The following is an 11,269-nucleotide window of genomic DNA, read 5'->3' as shown; positions in this document are numbered from 1 at the left end:
CCCAGAACCATCTCTTGACGTGGGTACAATATACTCTGCATGAAAGAAGAAAACTGAGCGCTCTAAAAGCTCTGATGCCGAACAACCAGTATATAGTAGCTTGCCGATTTCAAAGTGGTGTGCCTCAAAGGTTCCAGAAAGGGCCTCTAAAGGCTCCCATTCCATAAATGTCGACGGAAAGATGTCTGCACAGAACATTACAAGAACACACTTGAAAAAATCAAGCTTCCGTAACATGAAATGATATTAGCATGTCTCAGTGTAGCCCATAAAACAAGAAGCACAAATTAAACTTACAATTTGCAGGAAAGCATTTGTGATTGGCATTGTCAACACGGAGTTGCGATGCCTTGTAGACGTGTTGGATCATCACCTGCTTGCTTCCATCAGCCCCCCCAATGGTGTGACTTTAACCCTATGTATCTGCGAGAGACTTTGTGGGCTCCCCTTGTGCTTGGACGCATCGTCACCCACATTCCTTTTGCAAAGGTGCTTGTAACCCACAAGCCAGTGTCGTCTTGTTCGTTGTTGCTGCTAAAGGACTCCACCCTTGAACGAGGTCGACGACTCATTGTGCTTGGCTAACCGATTAAGCTAAATGCTATGAAGTTGTAGGTGTGTGAGAAGATCTCTACAACCTAATGCTAGCAGAGCATATAAGCTGGCAAGAGGAGTCAAGAATGTGTATAAGCTAGCAAGAGGAGAGTGAAGAATGTGTGCAAGCAAGAGAGGATGGACTTGATGGGAAAAAAAGTGGACTGTTTTCCAAGCTTTCCATAGCCAAGAAGATCTCTGCAACCTAATGCTAGCAGAGCATATAAGCTGGCAAGAGGAGTCAAGAATGTGTATAAGCTAGCAAGAGGAGAGTGAAGAATGTGTGCAAGCAAGAGAGGATGGACTTGATGGGGGAAAAAGTGGACTGTTTTCCAAGCTTTCCATAGCCAAGAAGGCACAGAAAGGTAGATCTAACTTTAGGAGGGAAGGGGAAGGCAGAATGGGGAGGGAGGAGGCCAAAAAAAAGACTCTTTTAGTTAGAGAGAGACTCAAAACCGAATTGCTAGTTTTAGAGAGAGGAAGAGGGAGTGGGGAGAGGAAAAAGTAGCTTTAAATGAGGGATAATGATGGGGGGGCGTTTTTGGCCCTAGCCCACTTTTTGAGGTGGGGTCATTTATGCCAGTTTGAGCTGTCTCTATTAAAAAAAGGTGGGAAATTTGATTTTATTGAAAGATTTTGCATTTTTCAGCCCAATTTCTTTTAAAAAATGGTATGATTCAAGTTTGACCCCTACATATTAGGGGCAGGGAAACCCAACATTTTTCTCCACATGGCCTTCCCCCATTGCACCACTCCTTAATGACTGTCATTAGGCTTGGGGCAAATTAAAGGGCCCAAGAAGACCCCAAACAAGTCCTAATGGCTCTAACTACCAGCGTGAGTATAGTGAAGATGGTAGTGGCTAAGCCAATATCAGCAATAAGGTGTTTGAGCCAAACACACTCAATTGTAGATATAAACACTACCTTGTCCTTAGCTTCATAGCTAGAAGTGGCCAAGATGGGTTGCTTATTACTGAGCCATGATATATGGAGAGACGAAAAACTCTCTCACTTGTAGTAAGAGTAGTATGATCCACATGTAGCTCAATCCAATGGGATTTGCATCCCTTTCGGAGCTAGGGATTCAACCCGTATCGGTGCACAAAAGCTTATCCATTTGATGGAGAGAATGCTAAGAATACTACTACTATTGACATAGACTTAACACACACACAAGCTCAATCTTGCTATTGCTCACTCACTCATTATCCCACTCATCCATGCATCCAAACAAGAAGAAAGCTTAGCTATTGCATACACAAGATCAAAGCATTCTTCATTCTCAAATACTCATTTCCCTAGCATGCACACAAACCTTGAAGCTATCATTAAGAAACATGCACACTAGAGAATTGACATGAGAAGAGAGACAAATATCAACTCATTGCATTGAATTAACAAAAATAGAACTTACAACAATGTAGATGGGGAGAGAGAAGAGCTTGCACCTCTATGGGAAAAGAGGGAGAGCTAGTCTCAAGAGAGCTCAAACATAAGTTTGCCCAATGTGTCCATAAACTCTCAAATGAGTCACTTTTTATACAAAAACTCTAAAACTCCCAAAAGTTCCCATGTGGGATTATTGTCAAGCCCACTCCCACACTCATCTACAACTTGGAACTCTTTACAAGAGCCCTAAGTGTTGTTGCATCCTTGCATTGATCTTCACTCGTCACGCAACACTCCCCCCTTCCTATTTTGCGCACGTCCTCGAGCGCGGTAGAAGCAAGAGCTGCAAAAAACAATGGATATAAGTAAATCCTTTTATTGAAAAAAAGAAAAGGAAAGGAAAGAAAAAAAACCAGCAATGACAATTTCACACGTGAACATACAAGTGAAAGGCTGATTAGAGTTTTAAAGAGTACTAAAATAGGTGAGTAAAGACTAGTCAAAGTGAGACTAAGTGGTAGATAGTACTATGCAAAGGCAATTATGCTTGCACACCACAGGTTATGACCGCAGTCTCAATGTCCTACAAGTATTTAAGTTATTCCTACGTAGCAAACCTACTCCTAAATATGAGCAAAGGTGATTGGACCTCTTCTTGTTTTCTCCTGTTTTTTTTTTTCTTTGTATGTGTAAAAGATGATAAAGATGAAGGTTCCATCCCAATGAGACCCAAGCAATGGCCAAGAGACCTCCGCCAAGAGAATCTAAAGGCCGCTAAGTATCTCAAAGGCGACAGACCCTTTTCTTTCTTTTTGTCATAAGAAGTACCCCATGAAGATGAGGGCATCGGTCTCGAGGGCCCATAGTGTACCCCAGAGTCCTACCAACATCCATCAAGGCGATAGAGTCCTTGAAGGTCTTTTTCTGAAGCTTTTAGATGTCAGTGTTCACCCCATGGAAACCAAGGCATCGGCCCCAAGGTGCTAAGACAACCCCAGGTCCTACCAAGCATTCCACATGGCTGTAGACACGTCATGTCTCGATTCACTTGTATATATATATATATTTTGGGATATATTTTTATAATTTTTTTATTAATCCTAGCACTTAGCCCATACCTAAGAGGTAGCTACCACTAGGGATAACTAATATACCTTGAGAGCATAAGAACTTGGCATACTCCGTTGGTGTATATCCTACACTGTCTTCAAATAGAATTACCTTCTACTAAGTCCTCTAAGAATCTAGAAATTACTCACCACATTTTAACAACTAATCTAAAACTTAAACCAGCCAACTGTGTGTGAACATGCAAACAATGTATCCAAAAGTTAAAAGCACATAAAAAACAAAAGATTATGATTTGAATACACCTGTTGTAGTGCTCGTTGATGTTGTGTGTTTGCATTGATTCATTACTGATGCTGATTGCTTCTCTTTGCTTCTTGTAGGCATTGCATGTCTCCCCCCTTCCTAATTTGTGTGCACGGTAGGTGGACTGTTGGGGCGTGTTTGTATGCTCTTGTTTAGCTGAGATCTCTGCAAAATGTTTATTAACAAACAAGAAAAGAAAAGAAAGGAATAAAATTTGTTATTGGTGCCAATCACCGAATATAGCCGAGGGGAAAAACCCAGTGGGAGAAAAGTGCCCTGGCTTGTCGATCTTATTGTGGAGTCGCTGAGCTTACCCTTGCGCGCTGGTGGTTGATCCGTGTCCACTTCTGCTGGAAAGATGGTATCAATTACTTCAGGATGCAGGTACAACCCTTCACAAAAACCGGCCTCTGGAGAAGGTGGTAGAGGAAGGAGTGCTTCCTCGCTAAAATATGGCATTGGTTCTATGGGAAGGTTAAGCAGACAATTTCGATTTTGGAACTGCGCAATATAGGTACTCATATTGATCCAAAATTGACATGTTGAGGCTTGGGGAAGGAGGGCTTGCAAGATAGGTGGTTGCAAGTCATTTAAGCTTGAATCCCTCCATTGTTGTGCTTGAACCTCCTCAGGTAATCTACGTTGATTTGGTCCTCTCTCTGGTATTCTCACATTAATAAGATTATGGCGTTGGGGTGTAATTCCCACAATTTGTTTCATTAAGCCCGTGCCATATCGTCTAAAGTAAGAGCGGCATATCCAACAAATGTGTGAAGCTTCTCCTAATACGAGTCGTGCACACTCTTGACAATGTGGAAATGGGTGATGCTGTTGATAGAATAATGTGACAGTGATGCCCACAGCAATTTTCACCTAAGGGAGCATAGAAGTACCTAGAATGAGTTTGAAAAGGAGGAGCACTATAACCCCCGCGATGTTCATGTCGAGTACTATCAGGGTCAATGCATGGTGGACATGTATCTCACCAAATATCCATCAGGAGTTATCTGGACGTAGAACAATGAAATTTAGAAAACTCACAATAAGCCTTGTGCAACTGGAAGGATTGTGAGGTGGTTTATCATCCTTCTCGAGTTTGATTTTGAAGTGGCAGTTCGAAAAGGAACAACTCATCTTCGAGCAGATCATTTGTCTCGAATCACCTCTGGCGAAGCTCCTGTGGGTGTGGATGATGATATGTTAGATTCAACACTTTTCCTTGTAGAGACAGCTTCTAGATGGTCTGAATCCATCTTAGAAATTTTGACAAGTAGGCAGATACAACTAGCGGGTCCTAATGTGGACCTATGGCGACCATTCAAGTTAATCTCAAGGAGATTATATCATCAGGGTAATGATGGAGTGTTGCGGCTTATACCTAACCCTGACCAATATGAGGAGATCTTGGAGTGGGCACATGCGGGTATCGGTGGAATCCATGCATCACTTGTGTGCGACGTATATCTCAGGATGGGCAATGGTGGCCTACCATGCATGCGGATGCTGAAAAATTTGTTCGTAACTGTGCTTCATGTCAAATTCAACAGCCAATTCATAATGTCACATTATTCCAAATTTCAACTACACCAAGTTGGAGTAAGTATATTGTGGACTATCTTCAGCATGGTCATACTGATCAAAAAATTCCTAAACATCGAAAGCGTGCTATTAAAGTTGAAGTGGCAAACTATATGCTGATAGAGGGCCAACTCTACAAGAGGGGCAAGGATGGCAACTTATGCATGTGTGTATGTGAAGCTGACTACTTGAAAATCTTGACTCATGCACATGCAGGTGTTGGGGGTGGACACTTTTCGGGCAATACCATAGCTAAGTTGATTAGGTGGTCTGGGCTTTGGTGGCCAACCTTACAAATGGATGCCGAAGAATATGTGAAACGTTGTGACGATTGTCAAAGGACCAAACCTCCCATCACTAAGAACAATATGCCATTGTGGCCTATGTTAAGCACACGTGCTTTTGCAAAATGGAGTATTGATTTTGTCGGTCCCATTAAACCTCCAGCTCGTCACACGCATGCCGAATATATTATAGTCGCAACTGACTATTTGACCAAATGGGTAGAGGCAAAGGCTACAGTCAAAAATGATGCCAGAACCACAGCCAAGTTCTTGTATGAGTACGTGTTTACACGCTATGGCTTACCTATTGAAATCGTTAGTGATCAAGGTGTGCACTTTGTGAATGAGGTCATAGAGTTTTTGCTTCAAGAATTTATGGTAATTCACAAGCGTTCTGCACCCTATCATCCCCAGACCAATGGACAAGCTGAGAGTACTAACAAGATTCTCTGCACAGCACTCACAAAGATTGTTGAGGGACATAGGACTGATTGGGAGCAAAAGTTGCACTCAGTTCTTTGGGCATATAGGACAGCCGATAAAACATCTGTGGATAATGATCACGCACAGTAACTGCATTTACCTTCTTAAGGTTTACACATACTCGAAGTTTTCCATTTTTCTTGGGCACCACTACAATAGGGGAGACCCATTCAATGTGTTCAATCTCATAGATAAATTCTGCCTCTAAGAGCTTGTCTATTTCTTCCTTTATCTTCCGTGCAAAATTCTCATTGTAAGTATAAGGACGTTGCTTGGAAGGCTTTGCATCCTCTCGCAATGGAATTGTATGCTGACATATGCTTGGATCAACTCCTTTGAGGTCTTTATAACTCCAAGCAAAAACATCGCGATACTCCTTTATTGTTTGAATTAATAACTTCTCCTCATCTAAGGACAAGTCTGTGGCAATCCACACATAGCGAGGCTCTTCTCCTGGCTTAGCAATATCAATCTCTTTTGCATCTTCTGGACCATCATATGAAACCCCTGGCACGCTTGGTTTTTGTCGCATGGGCTGTTGAAGAACAATCTTCCGATCTTGAAGAGTGTACTGTGTGAAGTTAGGGGGAACATTGAGACCTTGTTCTTGTCCACTTGAGACCTTGTTCTTGTCCACTTGAGTCGTCACACTCATTGAAGACCATGTGGTTTTGAGCTCTCCTTTGTCATCTTGCATCGGATTTTTTTGTTCAACCGTTATCTTTGCACTTCCGACACTCTCTTTTGAATCGGTTTTAGACTTGAGTTTTGGTTTTTGTTTCTTCATTTTTTTACGATTTTTGCTAACAGTTTTTAGCTTTTCTCCTGCTTGGAATCCATCTGATCGTTTTACTTGGTCTTTGATACTATCGTGTGCTTGGACATAGTATAGATATCCGTTCTTTCCTGAGAAGTGAGGTGGTGGTCTAGAGAGTTCATTCTTAGACTCCTCCTTTTCTTTTTGTAGTCTCTCACGTCGTTCCCTCTCATCTTGTTTACGGATTCTCTTATGGCTCTTACAGCATTTACGTTTAGGTCGGCTTCGAGGGATCTCTACTTGAACCTCCCTTCCTCTCAAGAGTAGGCGTGCCTTTCCTAACTCTTCCTCAGGGATTATCACATTATTATCAAAATCAGAGTCCCATCCATCTTCCTTATTAGCATCATTAGCAGATTCGAGTGTTAAATCCTCCACTGAGACTTCCTCTACCTGCAGAGCTGTTGTGGATGCATCCCTATAGTACAAATCATCTAGAAGGTCACGTGGTTGTACCATTCGTATAGGAATAATGTCATATCCATCTGAGTCACAAAATTGAATTGGCTTAGGTTAAGCACATGTCGATAATGTTGCAAGGACATGACTCCATTCTAGTGGATCAATTAAATGCTCAGGCAAGGGTTGTGGAATGTATGCCTCATCTGATACACTTCGATTACCCTTAAGTCTCTCAGTGTTGAAATCCTTACATGAGGCTCCACACATCCACAGATCTTCTCGCCCATCTGACAATGTAACTCTTGAGCCCTCAGATGAAGCAGAATCAAACTCATCTATTGGAGACCTTGTTACATCACGATATGAGTGATTCCTTAGGTTGACTCTTGTGATGACAGAATCATGTCGGAGGTACAAATAATTGTATCCCCAATCTTGAATCATTTGATATTGTCACATGAATGGTCTACCCAATATCACTTCATAGTTTGGATGTTTTCCAAAATCCACTACTGCAAAGGTGTGCTCATATTCAATCCCACATGTGGTGACCAATATGTTCTCAAGCAGCCCAAGGGGATATTCGAAGCTTCCATCTGCTAGCTGCAAGCGCATCCTGGTACTCCTAATAGCTGGTTTGCCCCACTTGTCCCAAATGGACCTTGTCACAATGCCCACTCCTGCACCACTATCAAGTATTGCAGTTGAAGCTACTTTTCGCACTTCTAATGGAAGGGTAGCATTTCCCTGATCGTCCTCACAAAATTTTCCTACTTTGTTGATAGGAACTGGCATAACATGCTTTGTCTCAGGGTGTATAGTACCATGATGGTGACTCTTTTGTAGCAATACCTGCTCTGACAAACAAGTGGCAATATCATTCCACAACTCAGGTCGAAGTTTTATCAAATCAAGCAAAGGTAAGGTACAAGCCACTGGTGCTGACAAAATAGCTTGCACGATACCCATATCCATCTCCTTTATCAACCTTTTATGCATAGAGGGTATCCTCAAGGTTTGAGAACAGTTCTCATATTCTCCCAAATATGATGGTAAGGTTTTCATTGTATGCTTACTTCTAGGAGAAATAATTGTTTGAACTTCCTCCTGGATGCTTGGGCGTCTAAAGTTGTTTTCTGTGCCCCTGGTAAAATCCACCTCAGAGAATGGAGGTGAACTAATAGAGGACATATTCTCATTAACTTTCTTATGAACTGCTGCCCACATCTCATTTGCCATGTTCTCGTTAGCATCAATAACTTCATCATTGCATGGGAAGACAAGGCTAGGTGGTGGCAGAATATCTCCTTTCAATTGGGTGTCAATTGGTGCAGACCTCTCGCTATGAGCTTGTGAAATGAGCTCACTTTTCATTTCCCGACTTGATGACACTTCTGGTATGGTTTCTAATGTTGGCTTAAGAGAGGTTGGGCCCCGAGGAATAGGTGGAGGTGGTCCCTCAAGTATTAATTGAGCTTCCCTAATGAGTTGCTGATGTACAGCTAGATTGATCTTCTCCTCACGAGGGTTTGGGTATTCTTGAAGCTTCTTGGGTAGCTCAGATAAAGTTGCAATGCGACTTCTATGAGCATCAATGATGGCATCTAGAGTCTCATTCACCTTATCCACAAAAACAAAACCCCCAGAACTATCCTCAGTCGTACTAGCCTCAGCTTGTTTAGCACTAGGCCCAGGTTGAGGTTGATGTTCCTCATGCACTTCTTGGGATGTAAAAGTTTGATCCTTCATGTTTTGTTTAGAGGCTTCTTGAGAACTAGTGGATGCACTTTTAGTTCGCTTGTTTCGGTTCTTTCTCCTCCTAGTGGTCCTTTTTCTATTGGAATGTAGGGTCTTGTCCACTAGATTTGCCTTTGCATCCCTAGTTCGAGGTGTCTCATCAGTTTGCATTTCGGCATTTCGTGTCTGTGATCTAGTCATGACTCTAAGTGGCACGACATCCTCATTCTCAGATGAAGGTGGCGATGGAACTGCCCCTACAAGGTTTAGTGAGACCTTTGGTTGAGAGGTGCCTTCCTCATGTGGTTTCAGCAGACAATCCTTTGGGAAGTGTTCTACACAACACCCTAGACAATATCTTTCAATTGGTGGAAACTGTGGTACTGTTGTATTGGATCGAGCTGTAATTCATTGCATTGAATTAACAAAAATAGAACTTACAACAATGTAGATGGGGAGAGAGAAGAGCTTGCACCTCTATGGGAAAAGAGGGAGAGCTAGTCTCAAGAGAGCTCAAACATGAGTTTGTCCAATGTCTCCATAAGCTCTCAAATGAGCCACTTTTTATACAAAAACTCTAAAACTCCCAAAAGTTTCCATGTGGGATTATTGTCAAGCCCACTCCCACACTCATCTACAACTTGGAACTCTTTACAAGAGCCCTAAGTGTCTTTTTGTTGCATCCTTGCATTGATCTTCACTCGTCACGCAACAATATACATGATTCACCAAGGTGAAAACAAAAACCACTCATGGACATTTGTGTGTCATAACATCCAGCCCAGTCTAAGTTTATAAATGCATGCAGCTGTGATTTACCCCCCTTGGGACTGCCAATGCTTTGTATCTAGGCTATGCATAAATCTACTCAATATTGAGAGCACATACTGAATGTCAAGCCTAGTGTTACACAAAAAGATAAGGCATCTAATAGCTTGTTGATACAAGCCAGCATTAAAAAGAGTCACATGCATCTTCAAGACTTAGTCGTAAACCTGGTTCCATATGTGTAGCCACAAGTTTACAATCTTCAAGATTGAACCTCTTCAACAATCTATCTATGTATTTCCTCTGCAGAATAACAAGACCATCAATACGCCACCAAAACTCAATGCCCAAATAATAGTGCAACGGTCCAAGATCTGACATCTCAAAAGACTTCTCTAAATCAGTTATGTAAAAGCTAAAATATGATCATCATTAAGGCATGTGAGAAGCATGTCATCATCAGCGTATAACACAATGACCAATATAACATCTTAGTCCCTTGAACATGCTATTCAAAAACCCTGTGCAACCAAGTATGCATGTATCTTTTCATACCATGCTCTAGGAGCCTGCTTAAGACCATATAAATTTTTCTTCAATCTGCATACTTTTGATTCCTCACTTCTCTGAACAAAACCACAAGGCTGAGATACATAGACCTCCTCATGCAAATCTCCATTCAAGAAAGCAATTTTGATATCCAACTCACGTACATTTCCAACCTTTATGTGTTGCAAATGCAATGATAGTCCGCATGGTAGTCATACATGTGGGTGCAAAGATTTCACCATAGTTGATGCCTTTTTCTTGTGCATAACCTTTTGCAACAAGCCTAGCTTTGTATTGGTCACCCCACTGCCATCCGCTCTACCTTTGAGCTTGTAAACCCATTTCGTACCAATGACCTTCTTATCAAGAGGCAAGTCTACCAAACCCCATGTATTATTTTTGAGTATCAAAACATACTCAGATTACATAACACTCATCCAATTTTCAGATTCCTTTGCTTCATCAAAGGAGACAGGTTCCTCTTTATCACATAAACTGGCAATAAGAGCATACTCAAATTTTCAAATTCCTTTGCTTCATCAAAGGAGACAGGTTCCTCTTCATCACATAAACTAGCAGTAAGGTAAGTCTACCAAATCCCATGTATCATTTTTAAGTATCGAATCATACTCAAATTGCATAACACTCATCTAATTTTCAAATCCCTTTGCTTCATCAAAGGAGACAAGTTCATCTTCATCACATAAACTGGCAATAAGAGCATAACCTACATGAACAAGAGATGCATGATGAGAGCCTGCAAGTATTCTTCTAGGCAAAGGTGTGGCCGATTTGTTGTCACGTAGTGTTTGCACTAGCCATTTCGGCATACTTTTAGGCTCCACAATTTTCCTTCTTTCCTCATTAACTGCATCATCCACATTTGCCTCATCAATAGCTTGATCTGTAGGCAGAAAAACATGATGATTTGTGATCTGTGGGGGTTGATATTTAGCATTTCTTGGATTACCTAAATGCTCTGTAGTATCAGTGTGTCTTGCATTGAACAATGGAAGGAGAGTGTCGAATATATCCTCCGAACATACATTTTGGTGTTTTTTACATGAAAGCAAGGGATGAATTGCATCTTCCACCCACAAGTACAACATCTCTACTCATAAGAATCTGCTTGGTAGGAGGATGATAGAGATGGTAACCCTTACTTTCTGTGCTGTATCCCACAAAAATACATTCAACAGCCTTATGTTGTTGCGAAGTTGCTCAGACACAAGTACATAAGCAAGACAACCAAAAATGTGTAAGTTAGTCACACAGAGGGCTTTTTGCCATTC

The sequence above is a fragment of the Cibotium barometz genome, chromosome 19 (genome assembly GCF_041138505.1).
Source record: "Cibotium barometz isolate CiBa-2024 chromosome 19, ASM4113850v1, whole genome shotgun sequence".
Classification (NCBI taxonomy): domain Eukaryota; kingdom Viridiplantae; phylum Streptophyta; class Polypodiopsida; order Cyatheales; family Cibotiaceae; genus Cibotium; species Cibotium barometz.
Note: the sequence above shows the minus strand (reverse complement) of the source record.